This window comes from Zootoca vivipara, chromosome 3 (genome assembly GCF_963506605.1).
Source record: "Zootoca vivipara chromosome 3, rZooViv1.1, whole genome shotgun sequence".
Taxonomy (NCBI): Eukaryota; Metazoa; Chordata; class Lepidosauria; order Squamata; family Lacertidae; genus Zootoca; species Zootoca vivipara.
In genome coordinates this window covers 16,460,898-16,479,069 of record NC_083278.1, presented here as the reverse complement: position 1 = coordinate 16,479,069, position 18,172 = coordinate 16,460,898, and the positions used below count along the sequence as shown (strand labels likewise).

Sequence of the window (18,172 nt, the reverse complement as noted above, 5' to 3'; positions counted from 1 at the left end):
AATGGGACGCTAGCCAAATGGATCAAGGGACCTATATATGCCAATGCACGTGACCTTGAGCATTCTCTCTTGGTCAGTGCATCGGAACACCCACACACCTCTCCCTATATTTAGGGCTTGCACGCTTGACCTTGCTATGCCATCGTGTATCGTCTTTCGTTGGGGCAGGGGCATGGCAGGAATTATCCCCACTTGGCTGACTGGCTGGTGCCATTTGGGTTTCTCCCTGCCGCGTAGCAAATTGTCACAACTTGTAAGCTTGAGGATAGGATCTGGTTCAGGTGGATAGGGATGAAGGAACACTCTCGCCATCCCTATGTGAGGGGGTATTCCGTTAAAGGAATCCAGGGACTCAATGGTTTGGTCAACCCTGCAAGGGGTTGTGCCCATGCCTGAGTCCATGGGGACATCTGGGTGGTGGACATAGCATGTCCCCGGCTTTCCGCCATTCCAGGTGTTCACCCTAGGATGACCTATGATAGAGCTCTGGGTCAGTGCTACCTGCAACGGTGAAGGGAGCTAGTCGAACCAGAGCCTATGCAACCACTCACTTGCTGTAATCAATAAAGTTGTGGCCTAAATTCTGCCCAAAACCAAACCAAAAATTTGAGTCTTGTGTGAATTTATTTAAGGGGGAGGTTTAATGGTCTAAACACGCAAAAACGTCTGCAGATAGACTGCTGAAACACAGAACATTTATTCTACCTGACCAATTTTTATTTTATATCTTAGGGGTCTACATTTTAACTCACCAATGCTGCAGAATTTGGTAGCTAAACAAGGTGGTTGGGATTTTTTGGAGGGGGGGTGTCACTCACCAATTCTTCTCCCTAGTGTGCTCTTGTTTACTTCACGTGTGATCAAATGGCGCCTCCTACCTGCCTTTCAAAACAAAGTTTGAAATTATCTAGAATTTCTGATGCAGTCACTGACATGACATCCTGACATCCAAACTACCCGTACTACTGTTTGTTTGTTTGTTTGTTTGTTTGTTTTTGTTTCATGAGTCCTCAGTTTCTCCCCCCCCCCCTAAGCATCATATTCATAGGCTGGACACTTCAAACCTCACAACATCCTCTAATACAAAAACAAAACAAAAACCCAACCATTTTACAACCCAAAATCGGAACACACAAGTATCTGGAACTGTCCTCTAAGTTCACTCGCCAAAAGTTCTTTCCTTCTTCTGTTGTACGAGATACCCATCTCTACCCATAGTTAGTGTGTTTGCCGCCTGCAATGATGCTAATGAATTTCAGGATGGATGGAAAGGAAGCATTTTGTTGATACATGTGTTCACAATTCAACTCATGTTCACATTCCCAAAACCTGAAAGTCAAAATAATCCCATTGTACTACAGATGGGGAAGCAAAGGTCCCGAATTGCAGCTATACCAAAGAACCCTGGGTGAATCTCGGCACCTAAGTTGTTCACAGAATGATTGTACCTGTCATATGGTAGCCTGGTTTTTTATCACATGGTAGTGCACTGTGGATAATCTTTTCATCTCCTGAAAACAGCAGCCGTCAAAAGGAAGAATATCCCCTTTACATTGCTACTAATGTGTTCATGATTTGTAAACAGAATCCATCTAGTGTTTGCAGAGAATGGAAGAATCATGATTTTATACTATTTTAGCTATTTTTAAAATGTTTGCATTCAGTTCTCATTTGCTCTAACAACTGTAAGGCTGTTCTTAGTGGAAAGATGTGATTAAAACTTTCCAAATAAATAAATAAACATTAAAATGAATCTTTCGGAGATATGGGACCCTCCAAGTGTCCCTTTTTTCCAGAGACAGCCCCAGATTTACAGAAGCTGTCCTGGTTTCTGATTTGATCCCAGAATGTTCCACTTTGTCTTAGGACATCCCTATTTTCATCAGAGAAATGTTGGATGGTCTGGAGCAGGCATAGGCCAACTCAGCCCTCCAGATGTTTGGAGATTACAATTCCCATCATCCCTGACCACTGGTCCTGCTAGCTAGGGATCATGGGAGTTGTAGGCCAAAAACATCTGGAGGGCCGAGTTTGAGGAAGCCTGGACTAGGCGATCCTCAGGGGCCCTTCCCATTTTAAGAGCACAATCTTATGCACTGTTAAGTCCTGTTCAGATACGTGGAGCTATGGGTTTCAAATACATAAAGGGACCTATGCAAGGTTTCACCTCAAGCAGTGAGATGGGATGTGCACACCCTGGACCTATAGGAACATATGGGACTATCCCTGCCCCTCTTGATGCTTGGTATGGGGAACAGCTACTCGTCTCCCATTTTCATTCATTGGGCACCTTTATAAAAACAGAAAGTGTATCTCATTTTCCTCCTGTATCTCAATTTTAGTGTTGTTTCTTTGGCTGCACCACACCCATGCTACTTATGACCCACCAAAAAGCACTCCCTGCCTGCAATTCCCAGTTTAAAAAGGACCTTGGAACTTATCAACCTGTAGCATGTGCCCATTTACCTAGGAGTAAGCACCACCGTACACAATGCAACTTACATGTAAGAACACAGATTTTGTTGTTGTTGTTGTTTAGTCGTGTCCGGCTCTTCGTGACCCCATGGACCATAGCACGCCAGGCATTCCTGTCTTCCACTGCCTCCCGCAGTTTGGTCAAACTCATGTTCGTAGCTTCGAGAACACTGTCCAACCATCTCGTCCTCTGTCGTCCCCTTCTCCTAGTGCCCTCAATCTTTCCCAACATCAGGGTCTTTTCCAGGGAGTCTTCTCTTCTTATGAGGTGGCCAAAGTATTGGAGCCTCAGCTTCACGATCTGTCCTTCCAGTGAGCACTCAGGGCTGATTTCCTTCAGAATGGATAGGTTTGATCTTCTTGCAGTCCATGGGACTCTCAAGAGTCTCCTCCAGCACCATAATTCAAAAGCGTCAATTCTTTGGCGATCAGCCTTCTTCATGGTCCAGCTCTCACTTCAATACATCACTACTGGGAAAACCATAGCTATAACTAACTTTGTCGGCATTTAGGTTTGCTCTTTTAATCAGGAAGCTGCTTTAGGGGCTGTTTTTAGAACCCAAAGGAAAGGCGTACATTCTCTCTCCTCTGTTTTCTGGTTTAATTTTTGAATCTTCTGATTTCTTTGTATCCATTGTCTCCTTATTTTAAAAAAACCCACTTCATCTTAGGTAGGGCCCTGTCTTTTTTAGCTGTCCTTTAGCTATCCTACAGCATATGATAAAGGTTGTTATTAATAATAATCACTTGGGTATTTTCTTTTTATATTGGAGACCAGATAAATAACTTAATCGGTGCTTTTATCTTTAAGGTGTTGAGGTAATATTTTATAGTCTGGCTGGCTGGAGATGTAGGTCCCTTTTCTCCACCCCCCCACCCCCCCACACACATACACTTTGGTCATGATGGCATTGAAAGAGAACAGAATCGACGCCCATCTCTGTTTCGTTCTCAGCTGCACCAGCCACATGTTCCCTTTTTACTCACTTCTGGTCCAGCTCTCATGTCACCTGTTGGAAGAAAACAATCAGGCTGCCTTTGTAATGACAGGTCACGTCTTTGAAGCTGTTTGAATTGCAGCTTCTTACCTTAGGCCTGCGCCAGAAGCCCCCCCATTCAGACCAGTCGGCAGGCATCAGTAGCTGGCTTTCCTATACTCCAAAGCTTCAAATTAAATTGCTGTTGAGGCTCCGTGACATAAATTAAGAACAGAAAAACCAGTTTCATGCTCCCAGCTCTGAAGGAATCAGCAAACGGTTTCTGGTTTTTGGCCGCCTGCTGTTTGCAACTTATGGGAAGGGGGAGAAGGGAGGGGGGAAGTGGTAGCAAAGAGAACCACACATCCACCTTGTGTTTTATAACCCCCCTACAAACTAAGACATCTTGTAGGCACATGCCTGAATATTATTATTGGTGGCTCAGTTCCCGCAACTATGGCACAGCCCTCTAGCGCCAGCTGCCCCAAGGGGCTGCTTGAAAAGTAGCAAGAGATGTCAGCTAATGGAATTTTGACTGAAGCTAATAATACCTGGATTTCGAGTTTGGCTGCAGACCTGCCAAGGTGCCAATGAAGTCAGCTCTGGCAAACATGATGGCCCTGCAATTGCCGTCTTTTTTCGGGGGCTCGGAAAGCAGTGTGCATTTTCATCTCTGCTCCCGTGGCGTTATCTACAAAGCAGAACAGCTGTTGACTGGCGTGACAGAGTTTTGCAACGTGTCCATCTGCGGAGACAAAATTTTCTTGTCTTGTTCCAAGCAGGCACTGGGACGCATCCAGAGAACCTATAACTGACATGCCCCATTAGTCAAGGAACATCCCACTAAAATTAGCAACAGTTTTTCAACCCCCAAGGCCTTGTGGCTTGGTCCATATGTACAACACACACACACACACACACACACACACACACACACACACACAATCCCCCTCCCTCTCTCTCTCTTCTTGGCATCCAACCTCCTTTTTCCGGTACTTTGGTTCAGACCATCACGAGCCCAGCAGCAGGTGGCTTTTGTTGCTCTGCAGCTCATATCCTTGACAGTTACTGCATTTACACTAGATTCCTAGATTCAAACATTCACCAAAACACTGCCAGCATTGGCCAATAAACAGAGTAGCATTTAATAACAATCTGGCTTCTTGAAGGAACACTGTGTTGCTGAGTTTGAACTGTATCAGCAGGACATTAAAAAGCCAGCTACTAGGTCGTTTGCGTATCTTTCCTCTCTTCTGGTTTTGAACTTAATTAGAATTAGCTTATCGGGTTGCAACCTCTTCAGGAAGAGGCTGTCAAGAGTGAAGAGCATGCTGGGAGGAACAAGCAAGCATTACTGGAACAAGCAAGCAGGCATTGTCCAGAAAACAAAGTCTAGCATTCCCACACTCCGGGGCCAGAAAGAGAGGCAGGAGGTTTTCTACATCTTAAGCCTGATCCCTGACAAACTCTCCAAGTGTCCCTATTTTCCAGTGGCAGGACACTGCCACTTGTATAGAGAAGATGGGGACTGAGGAACACTGATAAAGTACACAGTAGCAAAAGAGATCACTTATTTCTATGTGTAAAGAACTATGATAAATGCTTTCCATTGGTCTTAAAGATTCACAACAGAAAGTAGATTGAGGCTACAGTTACAATTCCACTTACCTGGGAACAAGCCCCAATGAATGGTTAAAGGTAAAGGGACCGCTGACCGTTAGGTCCAGTCATGGACGACTCTGGGGTTGCGGCGCTCATCTTGCTTTACTGGCCGAGGGAGCCGGCGTGCAGCTTCCAGGTCATATGGCCAGCATGACTAAGCCACTTCTGGCAAACCAGAGCAGTGCACGGAAACGCCGTTTACCTTCCCACTGGAGTGGTACCTATTTATCTACTTGCACTTTGATGCGCTTTCGAACTGCTAGGTGGGCAGGAGATGGGACCGAACAACGGGAGCTCACCCCGTTGTGGGGTTCGAACCACTGACCTTCGGATCGGCAAGTCCTACGCTCTTTGGTTTAGACCATACATAGTCAGCAAACACTTCAGAAAAAGCAAAAGCAATGAGTGGTTAAAGTTGAAAAGCAGCAACTGTACATCAATGAATATGTAAATAATATATATTTCAAAGCAAGTTACCTGTCTAGTTATGTGCAAATGCTAATAAAAACTTTTGGTGTAGAGAACTAAGGTGAAAATCATTCAAAAGCAAGAGTCCGTGCCATGACTTTTTTAACTTTTCTGTTAAAATTGTAACACCTATCTCATGATTAAGGCCACAGTCCTGAAGACATGTGAGTGTAAAACAGCATGCCTTACTTCTGAGTAAATATGAGGGACTTCTGGCGGTTCCCTCACTGCGAGAAGCTAAGTTACAGAGAACTAGGCAGAGGGCCTTCTCGGTAGTGGCACCTGCCCTGTGGAACGCCCTCCCACCAGATGTCAAAGAGAAAAACAACTACCAGACTTTTAGAAGACATCTGAAGGCGGCCGTGTTTAGGGAGGCTTTTAATGTTTGACGGACTATTGTATTTTGTTGGAAGCCGCCCAGAGTGGCTGGGAAAACCCAGCCATATGGGCGGGATATTAATAATAATAACAACAACAACAATAACAATAATAATTTATTATTATCATCATCATCATCATCATCATCATCTAAGGTTGCAGTGTAAGCAAGTTAGTTTTAAATAGCACAAAGACACTTCAAGGACGTCTGTGACTAAACATGGTGCTGAAGTGAGGCCCTGCATGTTGTATTGAGTCCATTTCTTGAGGCAACGTCTCTCATGCATAGTTTAGAAGTGAAGAAATTGCTTGCAATGCCACATTATCTTCCACTTTTGTCTCAGGACACCATTATCTATTGGACACACATGAAGTCTACCCAACATTTAAAGTGATTCAGCCATTCGAAAAGGGAAAACGTCAACTGTTAATCATGGGTAATCCTCGTGGAAACCGTTGCCATATAAATTTGTTACAATCTTGGCTTTGGGAGACTATAATTTACAGTTGGGTGTCTGGCAGGAACAAAGTGCATGTTCATACACACAGTAGGGAGGACCAGTGGGGAGGGGAAGGAAGACATGTGAAGAGCAGTCCCCAGAATAAACACATTCCAGGTTTCAAGTCCGGCTCTGTCAACTTGGCCATCCAATGTGGAGTACACAGAGACGGAGCACTCTCTGTCCACGCTACAGCTGTCTGATGTCTGGAGTTAAGTCCCATGAATAACATACGCTCCCACAGTATTGGCTCAGGAAGAAATAAATGTAAAAAAAATTCCCCACGCACAGCCTTAGAAGATAGTCTTAAGGCATGATATACTCTGGTGACTCTGCAATGACCCTTTCTCCGGTCACCGTAAGCCATTTTATGACTTAGAATCACAGAATTACAAGCATTGGAGAGGGGCTTATAACTTGATTGTTGTGGAGATTCCTCACTTTCTGCAGAAGGGAGAGTGCAGCGTGAGTTGTGAGCTCAAAAGGCCCCCGATTTAAGCCAAAAGCTGAGTGGAGCGAGAAAGAAAATCCAACCTTTCTCACAATACTAGAATTTGGTGCCACTCAGTGAAGTTGATTGGAAGTTGGTTCAGGACAGCAAAAAGGAAGTCCTTCGAGTAGAACACAGTTAAATTATATTTTATTACCTCAGGAAGTGAAGATAGCCACTAGCTTTGGTGGCTTAATGCTGTTGTTGTTGTTGCTGCTGATCTTCATGAGAGATCAGGTCTATTAATGACAAAATATAGAAAGCTCCCATGTTCAGAAAATGTATATCCACTCGGACCTTAAGGTTGTCTTCAGAAGTCCTTCTTTGGGTGCCCCTGACAAGCAAGTTGAGGAATCTCTCAAGAATAGCATTCTGATAATGGAATGCCCATACCAAAGAGGCTCTCCTGACGTCTGTATTCTTCTTGTCATCAGCTGAAGACTTTACTCTGGGGAATGCCCTCCAAGTACCATAATCTTCAATCAGTTAATCTTGCCATCTCTTGGAAATAATAAAAAAATGGGCTAAATAGTTCTTTGGCCTTACTCCATATGGAAGCAGTGCCGGATTTATGTGTAGGCTAAGTAGGTTCATCAAAACTATCCGTTATTATCAACTTATAGGAAAACTGGTGCTATTAACAGTAATCCTTCTAGTTGGTTAATTGATTCGGCAACTTCCATGCACATGACGTGTGATGCTAATTATTTCCCCCAAGAATTAAATGATAAGTAATCAGAGGCACAGGAGAGCTATGAGATTCAGGTGAGGGTCAGATGCCTTGTCAATCCCAGCAGGTACATAAGAGGCCTGTGGCCTGCCCTTTAGAGGAGAAATTGTGAATTGTAGAATTTTAAATACCCGTCATCATCCTTGGCTTCACTCAATTTTTTAAATAACACTCTTCCATTTTCTTCTAGTTGTGAGGGTGGGGGATGGGGAGGGGCCTCACAAGTGGAGTAGCCTAGAGCCTCTCTTCATCTAAATCCGGCCCTGTAAGGCAGCCCTGACATTTTTAATATTGCTTCGACCACAGAGCTACTAGGGGCTTTTAGGTTACGTACTTTCTCTCAGCCACTCTCCGGCAGATGTAAAATTAGAGATATAATTCTAAATTCACTATTCTTACTCTACGATTCCCAGAAGCAAGAATCCATTTCAGGTCATCAGAATGATCGGAGTCAACATTTGGCCGAACGGACATTTAGGAAAATACACACCTCTAAGCAATCTCAGAGAAGAAATGGCCTTGATGTCGTATTAATGTCAGAGTTAGACTGAAAAGCAGAACCATTTAGTTTACAGTAGGAGAAGGAATAACTGCACTAACTGCAACTGAATGTGTCCAGTATTTCAGTCTGAGACAGTCTCCATTACTGACAGGCCTCACCTGGCACATTCCCCCCCCCTTCACTCTCAAGTGATTAGGTACTTAGTTCAGCCACCTCATCCAAATTAATCTCATTCAGTCTGATATCTCATTGGTATTTGACTCCATTTTCAGCTCTAAAATAATCCAGGACATTTTTGTTTTGTTTTTGCTGGACACGAACCATTTTCTCACTTGATTCATTATCATCCTGCCGCTCTAATTAATGTTCCTCTCAGAGATATGAAGTTGTCCTTCTGAGGAATTTCTCTCAGTTTCTGAATTATCTTTATTACCTCACATTGGTGGGTGGGTGTCTTTCCCTTCCCCGCCACCATTATAGCTCCCTGGAGAACCAGGGCTGTTACAAACATTTATAGCATCTTCTTCTCAGAATCGAAAGAATTTGATTTAAGCAGACTTTGAATCAGAGACTCTTTGCGATCGCACTTCTTATAAACATACTCCATACTGCAATATTTCAGTCACGGGATTACTCATGCTCAGACATTTCAGTCTTCATCCAGAAACTCCCAGACAGCTCCCACTAGTTCATGTTCCAAGCCAATGCTTTGAGTGTAAGTGTTGGCATTTAAAAACAAGACACATGATTTTAAGGAAGCACAAAGGCTGGACACTATTAGTTTCTTAGAATAACTTGCTTGCCACGTCCCATTCCATGTCAGATGTAAATGCCTTTCAGATTTACAGCAATAACCAGCCAATTGCTACTTGTTCAGCATCGTTAATTGATGACTTTGATACAGGGTAGCCAGACCTCCAGGACTAACCTGGAGTTTCAAGGTTTGCCTAGCCCTCTCCAGGTAGCAGGGAGAGGGCTCGCAAGGTGGGCAAAAGTTAAAATTATTAAGAAGACTATGTAACCAGCTTGCAAGCTTCAGTCCGGCAGGAAGTGGCTGCAAGTTATTGCATAGTTTATTGACGTAGGGTGCCCTAATCTGCTCCCACTTCTTCTCTTCCAGTTAACCTCCATTTCCAGGACTCTGTGGTGAGAGGGAGCTCAGAAGCAGACTCACCAGGGTCTTCCATATCACCCCATATCACCAGGGCATTACATCACCCCTACGTCTCAGATTTGGACCCTTAAATCTGAGGGTCTGACTTGGCAACCCTACTTTGATAAGTATGGTTCGCCAGAAGCGGCGTTATCATGGGGGCCACATGACCTGGAAGCTGTATGCCTGCTCCCTCAGCCAGTAAAGCGAGATGAGCACCACAACCCCAGAGTCGTCCGCGACTGGACCTAATGGTCAGGGGTCCCTTTACCTGCTGGACACTTCTGGTGTTATCACAGTTGAAAGTCTAGTGGTGTTCTAATGTTACAAATTCAATTTGTAGAAAGCAACTACACATATAATAATAATAATAATAATAATAATAGTAATTTATTATTTATATCCCGCCCATCTGGCCGGGTCTCCCCAGCCACTCTGGGCGGCTTCCAACAGAAAAATACCACACAATAATTTATTAAACATTAAAAGCCTCCCTGAACAGGGCTGCCTTCAGGTGTCTTCTAAAAGTCTGGTAGTTGTTTTCCTTTTTGACATCTGTTGGGAGGGCGTTCTACAGGGCTGGCGCCACCACCGAGAAGGCCCTCTGCCTAGTTCCCTGCAACCTGGCCTCTCGCAACAAGGGAACCGCCAGAAGGCCCTCGGTGCTGGACCTCAGTGTCCGGGCAGAATGATGGAGGTGGAGACGCTCCTTCAGGTATACTGGACCATAGAGCCAATGCACAGGGTCCTTAGCATGGAAGCCACCCTGAGTGAGTTTATCCCTGCAGTGGTTGCATGCTACAGTTACCTTCTCTAGGGGCACCCTAAAAATAGTAGGAAGCCAGTGTTTCCCAGGGCAGGGTAGCTTGCGATCTTTCCACATGAGTATGCTTTCACAACATCCCTTTGCCAACGATGGTCAAAGTAGTGATGCTTCCAGAATGTGATCCTTTCTGAATTTATGTGATCAGAAGCTGTAGGGCAGATGTGAATTTGCCATCCATCTGATCCTGCACTTCTCCAAATGTTGCAACACAGTTGTCAGTGGTTTAAACATACAGTGGAATCTCAGTTTTCAAACTTAATGCGTTCTGGAAGACCGTTCGGCTTCCGAAAAGTTCGAAAACCACAAATCAATGGACTGGCTTCAAAGTCAATGGGGGGGGGATGAAAAATGCATCTCGGAAGCCGTTCGGCTTCCAAAAATTGTTCGAAAATGGAAGCATTCATTTCCGGGTTGTCGGGATTCCAGTTCCGAATTGTTTGACTTCCAAAGCATTTGACAACCGAGGTTCCACTATATCAAAATGCACATTTGAATGCTATTTGAGAGAAAGCACATATAAAATATCCATTGAAGTCCATATTTACATATGTAACTTGTGAGGATTTTTTAAAAATTGCAGATTCATGCAGAAACAGATTTAAATGGAGTTTCGGGTACAAAACATGCAATTGTTGCATGGACCAATGATAGATTTGCTCATCTGGATGTAAAAGTCACCATGCAGGGAGCTGTCTGTTCCACTTTTGACTCATATCTCACAAGAAAGTGAATAAAGAAGTTACACCAGGCATCCCCAAACTGCGGCCCTCCAGATGTTTTGGCCTACAACTCCCATGATCCCTAGCTAACAGGACCAGTGGTTGGGGAAGATGGGAATTGTAGTCTCAAAACATCTGGTGGCCCGAAGTTTGGGGATGCCTGAGTTACACCTTAAGGAAGGAGTACTCCAAATGTCAAGGAATCATTTCCATGGCAGCTTGCAATATGCTCTGATATACAGATAGGATAGATGTCAATCTATTGCAACCCATACCCTCACAATCAAGCCAAACGTAGCAATCAGGGGCAGGAATTATATCAGCCCATCAGGGGTGAGTGCTCAACAGCGCATGCACTCTCACAAACATTTTGCAGCCCCAGGCGGGTAGCAAAAATAGGGGATGGTATCCAACTTTTCCCCCCTGTTGTGTCATGAGAGCTGCACCCAAAAAGGAGTCCCTCCATAAGCTCAACTCTCCTTCCATGTATGCAAGCTCCCTCACGGAGCAAAAATGCTGGATACTACCCAGAGTTTTTTTCAAGCTCTCTCTACGGCTCATGAGCTGGGATAGATTTGAGGAATTGTGAGTCCTTCAGACTGTGTTTTGGGCATACAGGGGCCTACTGCCCATTGAAGCATTTGCAGGGAAGGACTACTAAGGTGCTACTGGAAGGATTTATTATTATTATTTTGCTTCGACTACAGCAGACCAGAGGGACCCAGGTGGCGCTGTGGGTTAAACTACAGAGTCTAGGGCTTGCTGATCAGAAGGTCGGCGGTTCGAATCCCTGCAATGGGGTGAGCTCCCGTTGTTCGGTCCCTGCTCCTGCAAACCTAGCAGTTCGAAAGCACATCAAAGTGCAAGTAGATAAATAGGGACAGCTCCGGCAGGAAGGCAAACGGCGTTTCCGTGCGCTGCTCTGATTCTCCAGAAGCAGCTTTGCCATGCTGGCCACATGACCCGGAAGCTGTCTGCGGACAAACGCCGGCTCCCTTGGACTATAGAGCGAGATGAGCGCCGCAACCCCAGAGTCGGACACAACTGGACCTGATGGTCAGGGGCCCCTTTACCTTTACGGCAGACCAACAAGGCTGCCTACCTGTAGCAGGGAAGTACAATTTGGCTTTCATGGATAAGGAGAGACATTTGCTCAAAATGGGGGGGGGGGGTTTCCAGAAAGTTTGTTAAAATGAAACCTTTGAATGGAATTCCTGAATAGTAATAGACAGCATTGACCTCTCCAGATTTCTCTCTGTGGGGTCTTCCCTGGCATATTTGTATCTTCCCAAGGGAGTCTCCCTTGAAAGCATTGCCCAGAAAGTATTTTGCTTTGAACTTTCCTTTTGATCTCTTGCAGATTACTTTTCTTATGCATTCAGCCAAAGGTAAAAGCCAACACAAGTCCCTTATGACGGAAATATGCAAAGAATGTGAAAGCAGTGCTAATTACGGATGCATACTGACAGGATGGAGAGGGCTGGCTGCCACCCAACCCTCCCGAAAATAAAAGCTGGTTGAAAACCTGAGTCTTCTTTTGCGTGGGCTACCTATGTGTTTTCACTCTTTTTTCCAGAAAACGCAGCACCATATTTTCACCTCGGACTCAACACCAGTACTGCGCAGTACTGGAATGCCAAGGAGAAATGTGATAAATCGTGTCCTCCCTAAAAGAGGGCATGTGTTGCGGTAAGACCTGGAGACTGACCGCCTGTGTTGTGGGTGGGAAGATTGGTCAGCCACAACACCCGATTGGTAGGTCCCTTGATGCTGGGTTTCAATATGGCCAATGGGGCACAGTCCAAATGGATAGAGGGACCGATATATACCCATGCACGTGACCCAGAGCTTCCTCTTTCGGCGCGTGTATCGGAACACCCTCTCCCTATATATAGGGCATTTCGCAATTGACCTTGCTATGCCGTCGTGTGTCGTCTGTCATTGGGGCAGTGGCACGGCAGGAATTTTCCCCACTTGGCTGATTGGCTGGTGCCATTTGGATTTCACCTGCCACGTAGCAAATCGTCACAACTTGAAAGGTTGTGGATAGGCACTGGTTCAGGTGATAGGGATGGGAGAACGCTCTCGCCATCCCTATGTGAAGGGTATTCCGTTAAAGGAATCCAGGGACTCAAATGGTTTGGTCAACCCCCAAGAGGGGGTCGTGCCCAGGCCTGAGTCCAGGGGAGCATCCGGGGGGTGAACATAGTCTGTACCCGGCTTTTTGCCTACCCAGGTGTTCACCCTTGGCTGACCTATGCTGGTGCCCTGGGTCAGCGCTGCCTGCAAGGGTGCAGGGAGCTAGTCGAACCAGAGCCTATGCAACCACTCACTTGCTGTAATCAATAAAGTTGTGGCCTAAATTCTGCCAAAAACCAAACTAAAATTTGAGTCAAATGTGTCTTTATTTAGGGGAGAGGTCTCTGGGTCTGAACACGCAACAAACAGGTGTCCTCTGTTGGATACTGGGAACGTTGCAAGTAGGAAATCTGAATGCTGTGATTTATGTGAGAAGCTTGGATTCTGAGATTTAAAAGTGTTTTCTGTACTGAAAAGCTAAGTAGCTTGATATAATACCAGCTGCTGGAAAACACGGCCAGGCGGGGGGCGGCAGAGGAAGTGCTGCTGTGCTCACATCATACTTGTGGGTTTCCCAGAGGCATCTGGTTGGCCACTATGAAAGCAGGATGCTAGCCTAGGTGGGCCACTGGCTTGATACAGCAGGCTCTTCTTACATGCATAGTATAACTTAAGATTTTATTTGGGGGGAGGAATTGAAATCTGTCCGGCAGAATTTTCTGTTTATCATTTCATTTTGCAATTTTGATTTCAAATGCTGCACTAAGCTAAACCGTCAGAGGGTCAGAACTAGGCTTGCCATACGTCAGGAAAATTCCTGACATACCCTGTTTTACAGGTGTAAAAATAACGTCAGGAGGGAATTTTGCCAAAGCAGGGAAATGTCAGGGAAAACGCATGTATATGGCACTGCGATGGAAAAAGCAGCGGAAACAGCTCCAAAAGCTCAACAATTTGGGTTTGTTCCCCACAAAAGCTCAGCCATTTTGGTGGGCTTCTAAATAAGCTCAACAATTTTGTGGATGTCAGAATTTTTCCTTTTTGAAATATGGCTAGTTGCCATTTTCCAAAAAGTAAAATTATGACACCATCTCATATAAAATATCAGGGTGGAATACAACAAAAAGTACAATAGAAAATATAATACAGTGGTGCCTCGACTTATGAATTTAATCCGTTCCGGGCACCTCCGTAGGTCGAAAAATTCGTAAGTCGAATAACGCCATTGGAAACGCGATTTCCCATAGGAATGCATTGGAAACGGAAAAATTCATAAGTCGAAGCACCCCCATCTAAAAAGTCGTAAGTCGAAAAATCCCTATCTAAAACTGCCGCAGTTTCCTTTTCGATGTCGAGACATTCGTAAGCGTGCGACCATTCATTTGTAAGTCGAAAAATTCAGTTGGCGAGTCGTTCGTAAGTCGAGGTACCACTGTATCATCACCACTATGTTTTATTGATGTTTCTATGGATATTTTTGTTGCTGTTATTCTTATGTGTTGTGTCCACCCTGCTATATCTCTTTCAAACTGCAATTTTTAAATACATTTTTTTTCATTTCCCCCCTTTGTATCACTTCATTTAATTATAATTGAAACATTTTCAACAAAAAATTAATACCAAATAAGTTACCATGTTTGTAAAGCAGTTTGATAGAAAATCCAAAGATCAAAGGCCTGAATATTAAAAATTAAAAAGTGTAAATTATAAATTTGTAAATAAATAAAAACAATACCAATATCACAGTGGCAGAAGATCCCAGGTGCAGCGGCTGGTTATATCTGTTTGTGTATGATACGGATAAAGTTGATATCAATACGTACCTTCTTTCCAAGGTGTTCTGTGTCATATGATATGAAAAGGATGTGGGTCCTGACATTTCTGTTTCTGGTAGGACCCATAGTTTAGCGGTAACACACACAATTCACATGCAGAAGAACCCAAGTTTCCTGATAGTCTTCAGATTCAGTAGCACTGTCTGGCAGAAGAAAATAGAGCATTGACTTTGTAGTTGTGACATAGAGAAGACTTTACTATATCTGTCTATCTGTCTATCCATCCATCCATCCAAATAGGTAATTTCCAACATTCTCTTTGTTGGCCCGTTTCCTAACACTTTGTCCCAATGTTGCAATATTCCATGAAAGCTCTCCCCATTCTCTGCCATTGCTCCTGTACTAATTCCTCTACTGGCTTACCTGGCACGGCTGGAAAGTTCCTGGAAAGCCTATCCAAGTCAAAGTAGATTAGGGATGGGAAACCTGTCACCCTCCAGGTATTGCGTGTGGAGGTCCCCAAAGGTAAAGGTAAAGGGACCCCTGACCATTAGGTCCAGCCGTGACCAACTCTGGGGTTGCGCGCTCATCTCACATTATTGGCCGAGGGAGCCGGCATATAGCTTCCAGGTCATGTGGCCAGTATGACAAAGCCGCTTCTGGCAAACCAGAGCAGCACATGGAAACGCCGTTTACCTTCCCGCTGTAGCGGTTCCTATTTATCTACTTGCATTTTGACGTGCTTTCGAACTGCTAGGTTGGCAGGAGCTGGGACCGAGCAACGGGAGCTCACCCCGTCACAGGGATTCGAACCGCCGACCTTCTGATCAGCAAGCCCTAGGCTCAGTGGTTTAACCACAGCGCCACCTGGGCCACCCCTCAAATAACTCACACCATAGGCAGAATTTTTGTTTAATGGTTTTTGGCATGAATTTGGCCACAACTTTAATTGAAATACAAATATAAAATAAGTGAGTGGTTGCATAGGCCTTGGTTCTCCAAATGTCATCTAAGGACAGAAATAAACTCGCCTTGTCAACAAGGGGAAACCCTACAGTGAGAGACAGGGAGTCGGGTGCAATAGGCTCTCCCCTCTCCCCTCAGGCTCCCAGGGGCTCATGCGTGTTGCTGGCCCCTGACCGGGGTTATGGACACTGCATAGAGCCCCTGTATTCCTGACTGGAATTTCCCCAACACTCAGGCATTGATTCTCCAGCTGTCCCCTAAGGACAGAACTAAACTAGCCTTGTCAACAGGGGAAACCCTACAGGGAGAGACAGGGAGCTGGGTGCATAAGCCCTCCCCTCTCCCCTCGGGTTGCCAGGGGCTCTCGCGCGGCCCTCGCCCCCGACCGGGGGGTTACGGACTTGCATCGAGCCCCTGCATTCCTGACCAGAATTTCCCCAACACTCAGGCATTAACTTTTGGGGCCAACACAGTCAACAAGACCCCTCATACAACCACAATAACCAATGCCTAACTGCCAACCTTACAAGTTGTGACTATTTGCTATGCAGTAGGCAAAAACCAGATGGCACTAGCCAATCAGCCAAATGGAAAAATTCCTACCAGGCCCCTGAATACAGGCGACCCCTTGAGAGGCACAGCAATGTCAACACAGAGGCCTAAAAACAGCGGAGGGAGGGTGGGGATCCGAAAACGCAGCCAAAGAGAAAGAGAAACCTTTCTCTTTGGCTTTTATACCCAAGGGGCTGACCCATCAACTTGCAACATACAAATTTGCCCAACAACAGCCAGGGACCTATCCCACAGTGACCACTCATGCCCCCACCTTTGGAACTCAGGAGAGGTTTTTAAGCCCCCCCCCCACAAATCGTGCTCACCATGATGGTGAACCCGCATTGTTGCACACCAGCTCCCATCAGCCCCAGGTAGTGTGGCCCCTGGTCAGGAGTTGGCATCCAGCAACTTTTGGAGAAGAGAATACTGTACTAGAACAAAGTCTGGGCTCACTAGAAGGCAGTTTAATGTATACCTTTGTGGGCTGCACCCTTTATATCTCCATGCTTTGCACTGTGATGGAGCTTCTTGGCTTCTTTCCCTGTCCAACTTCATGGAATGTGCACAACTATCCTTGAATCAATGTTCCCACAGCATCGTTGCAAGGCAGCTGTGTTTGTTGATACAAAAAAGAAAAGAAAAGATGAAGCGTTGCTACCAGTCAAGTCTCTTCTACAACCTAAACACTTGCGCTTGGCAGGTCATAAAAATATGGAAACCAACACTCAATATTCCCCCCTCACACTTGATTTGCTGCTCAGGGACAAATTTACAGATTGTGGCAAGTTATCAAAAAACCAGAATGAAATCTCATCTACGTGGTGTAATAAGAGAGGGCTATTTGTCAAGGACATGTAACGAAAAACTAGAGTCCCACTGTGGGAACAGGAGTCCTTGGCCTAACTAAAAATGCAGCAAAATTGAAATCAGGCCCTGAAAAACATTAACAAAAACTTTAATCAAGCTTCTCAGTATGAAAACAGCAATATCAACCTAACCATTAATGCTGAAGAGAAAACTGTTTGCTCAAGAACGAGGATCTGCGATGGATGTAGAAATAAATTTCAAAGCTATGCGTTGGTCCAATAGGCTTTGTAAAACATGTCAGTGAAATCTTCAGATCACAGCAAGGCCTGTCTTTCTCCTCTCACTGCTTTCAGACTGACTTTGCCCTTGTGAGATAGGGAAACTTTGTTTTAAAAAAGCATTGTGGGAAATTAAGTATATGCAGGCCACCCAACAGTCAGGGAACACCCAACATAATTTAATAATAATAATAATAATTTATTATTTATACCCCGCCCATCTGGCCGGGTTCCCCCAGCCACTCTGGGCGGCTTCCAAAAAAAACAGAAATTCTAAAATACAGAAATCCATCAAACATTAAAAGCTTCCCTAAACAGGGCTGCCTTGAGATGCCTTCTAAAGGTCTGGTAATTGTTCTCTTTGACCTCTAGTGGGAGGGCATTCCACAGGGTGGGTGCCACTACCGAGAAGGCCCTCTGCCTGGTTCCCTGTAACTTGGCTTCTCGTAATGAGGGAACCGCCAGAAGGCCCTCGGAGCTGGACCTCAGTGTCCGGGCAGAACGATGGGGGTGGAGACGCTCCTTCAGGTATACCGGACCGAGGCCGTTTAGGGCTTTAAAGGTCAACACCAACACTTTGAATTGTGCTCGGAAACGTACTGGGAGCCAATGTAGGTCTTTTAGGACCGGTGTTATGTGATCTCGGCGGCCGCTCCCAGTCACCAGTCTAGCTGCCGCATTCTGGATTAGTTGTAGTTTCCGGGTCACCTTCAAAGGTAGCCCCACGTAGAGCGCATTGCAGTAGTCCAAGCGAGAGATAACTAGAGCATGCACCACTCTGGAGAGACAGTCAGTGGGCAGGTAGGGACTCAGCCTGCGTACCAGATGGAGC

The 18,172-nt window shown here is 45.2% G+C and overlaps 1 long non-coding RNA gene across 1 annotated transcript; it reads right to left on the bottom strand.

Moving 5' to 3' along the window:
* Positions 1 to 4,100: 4,100 nt before the first annotated feature.
* Positions 4,101 to 16,852, bottom strand: LOC118083127 (uncharacterized). Its single transcript, XR_004692341.2, has 3 exons — positions 16,731 to 16,852; positions 14,783 to 14,937; positions 4,101 to 4,197 (listed from the first exon to the last, which is right to left on the bottom strand). It is a non-coding gene; the product is annotated as an uncharacterized LOC118083127 (long non-coding RNA).
* Positions 16,853 to 18,172: the final 1,320 nt, after the last annotated feature.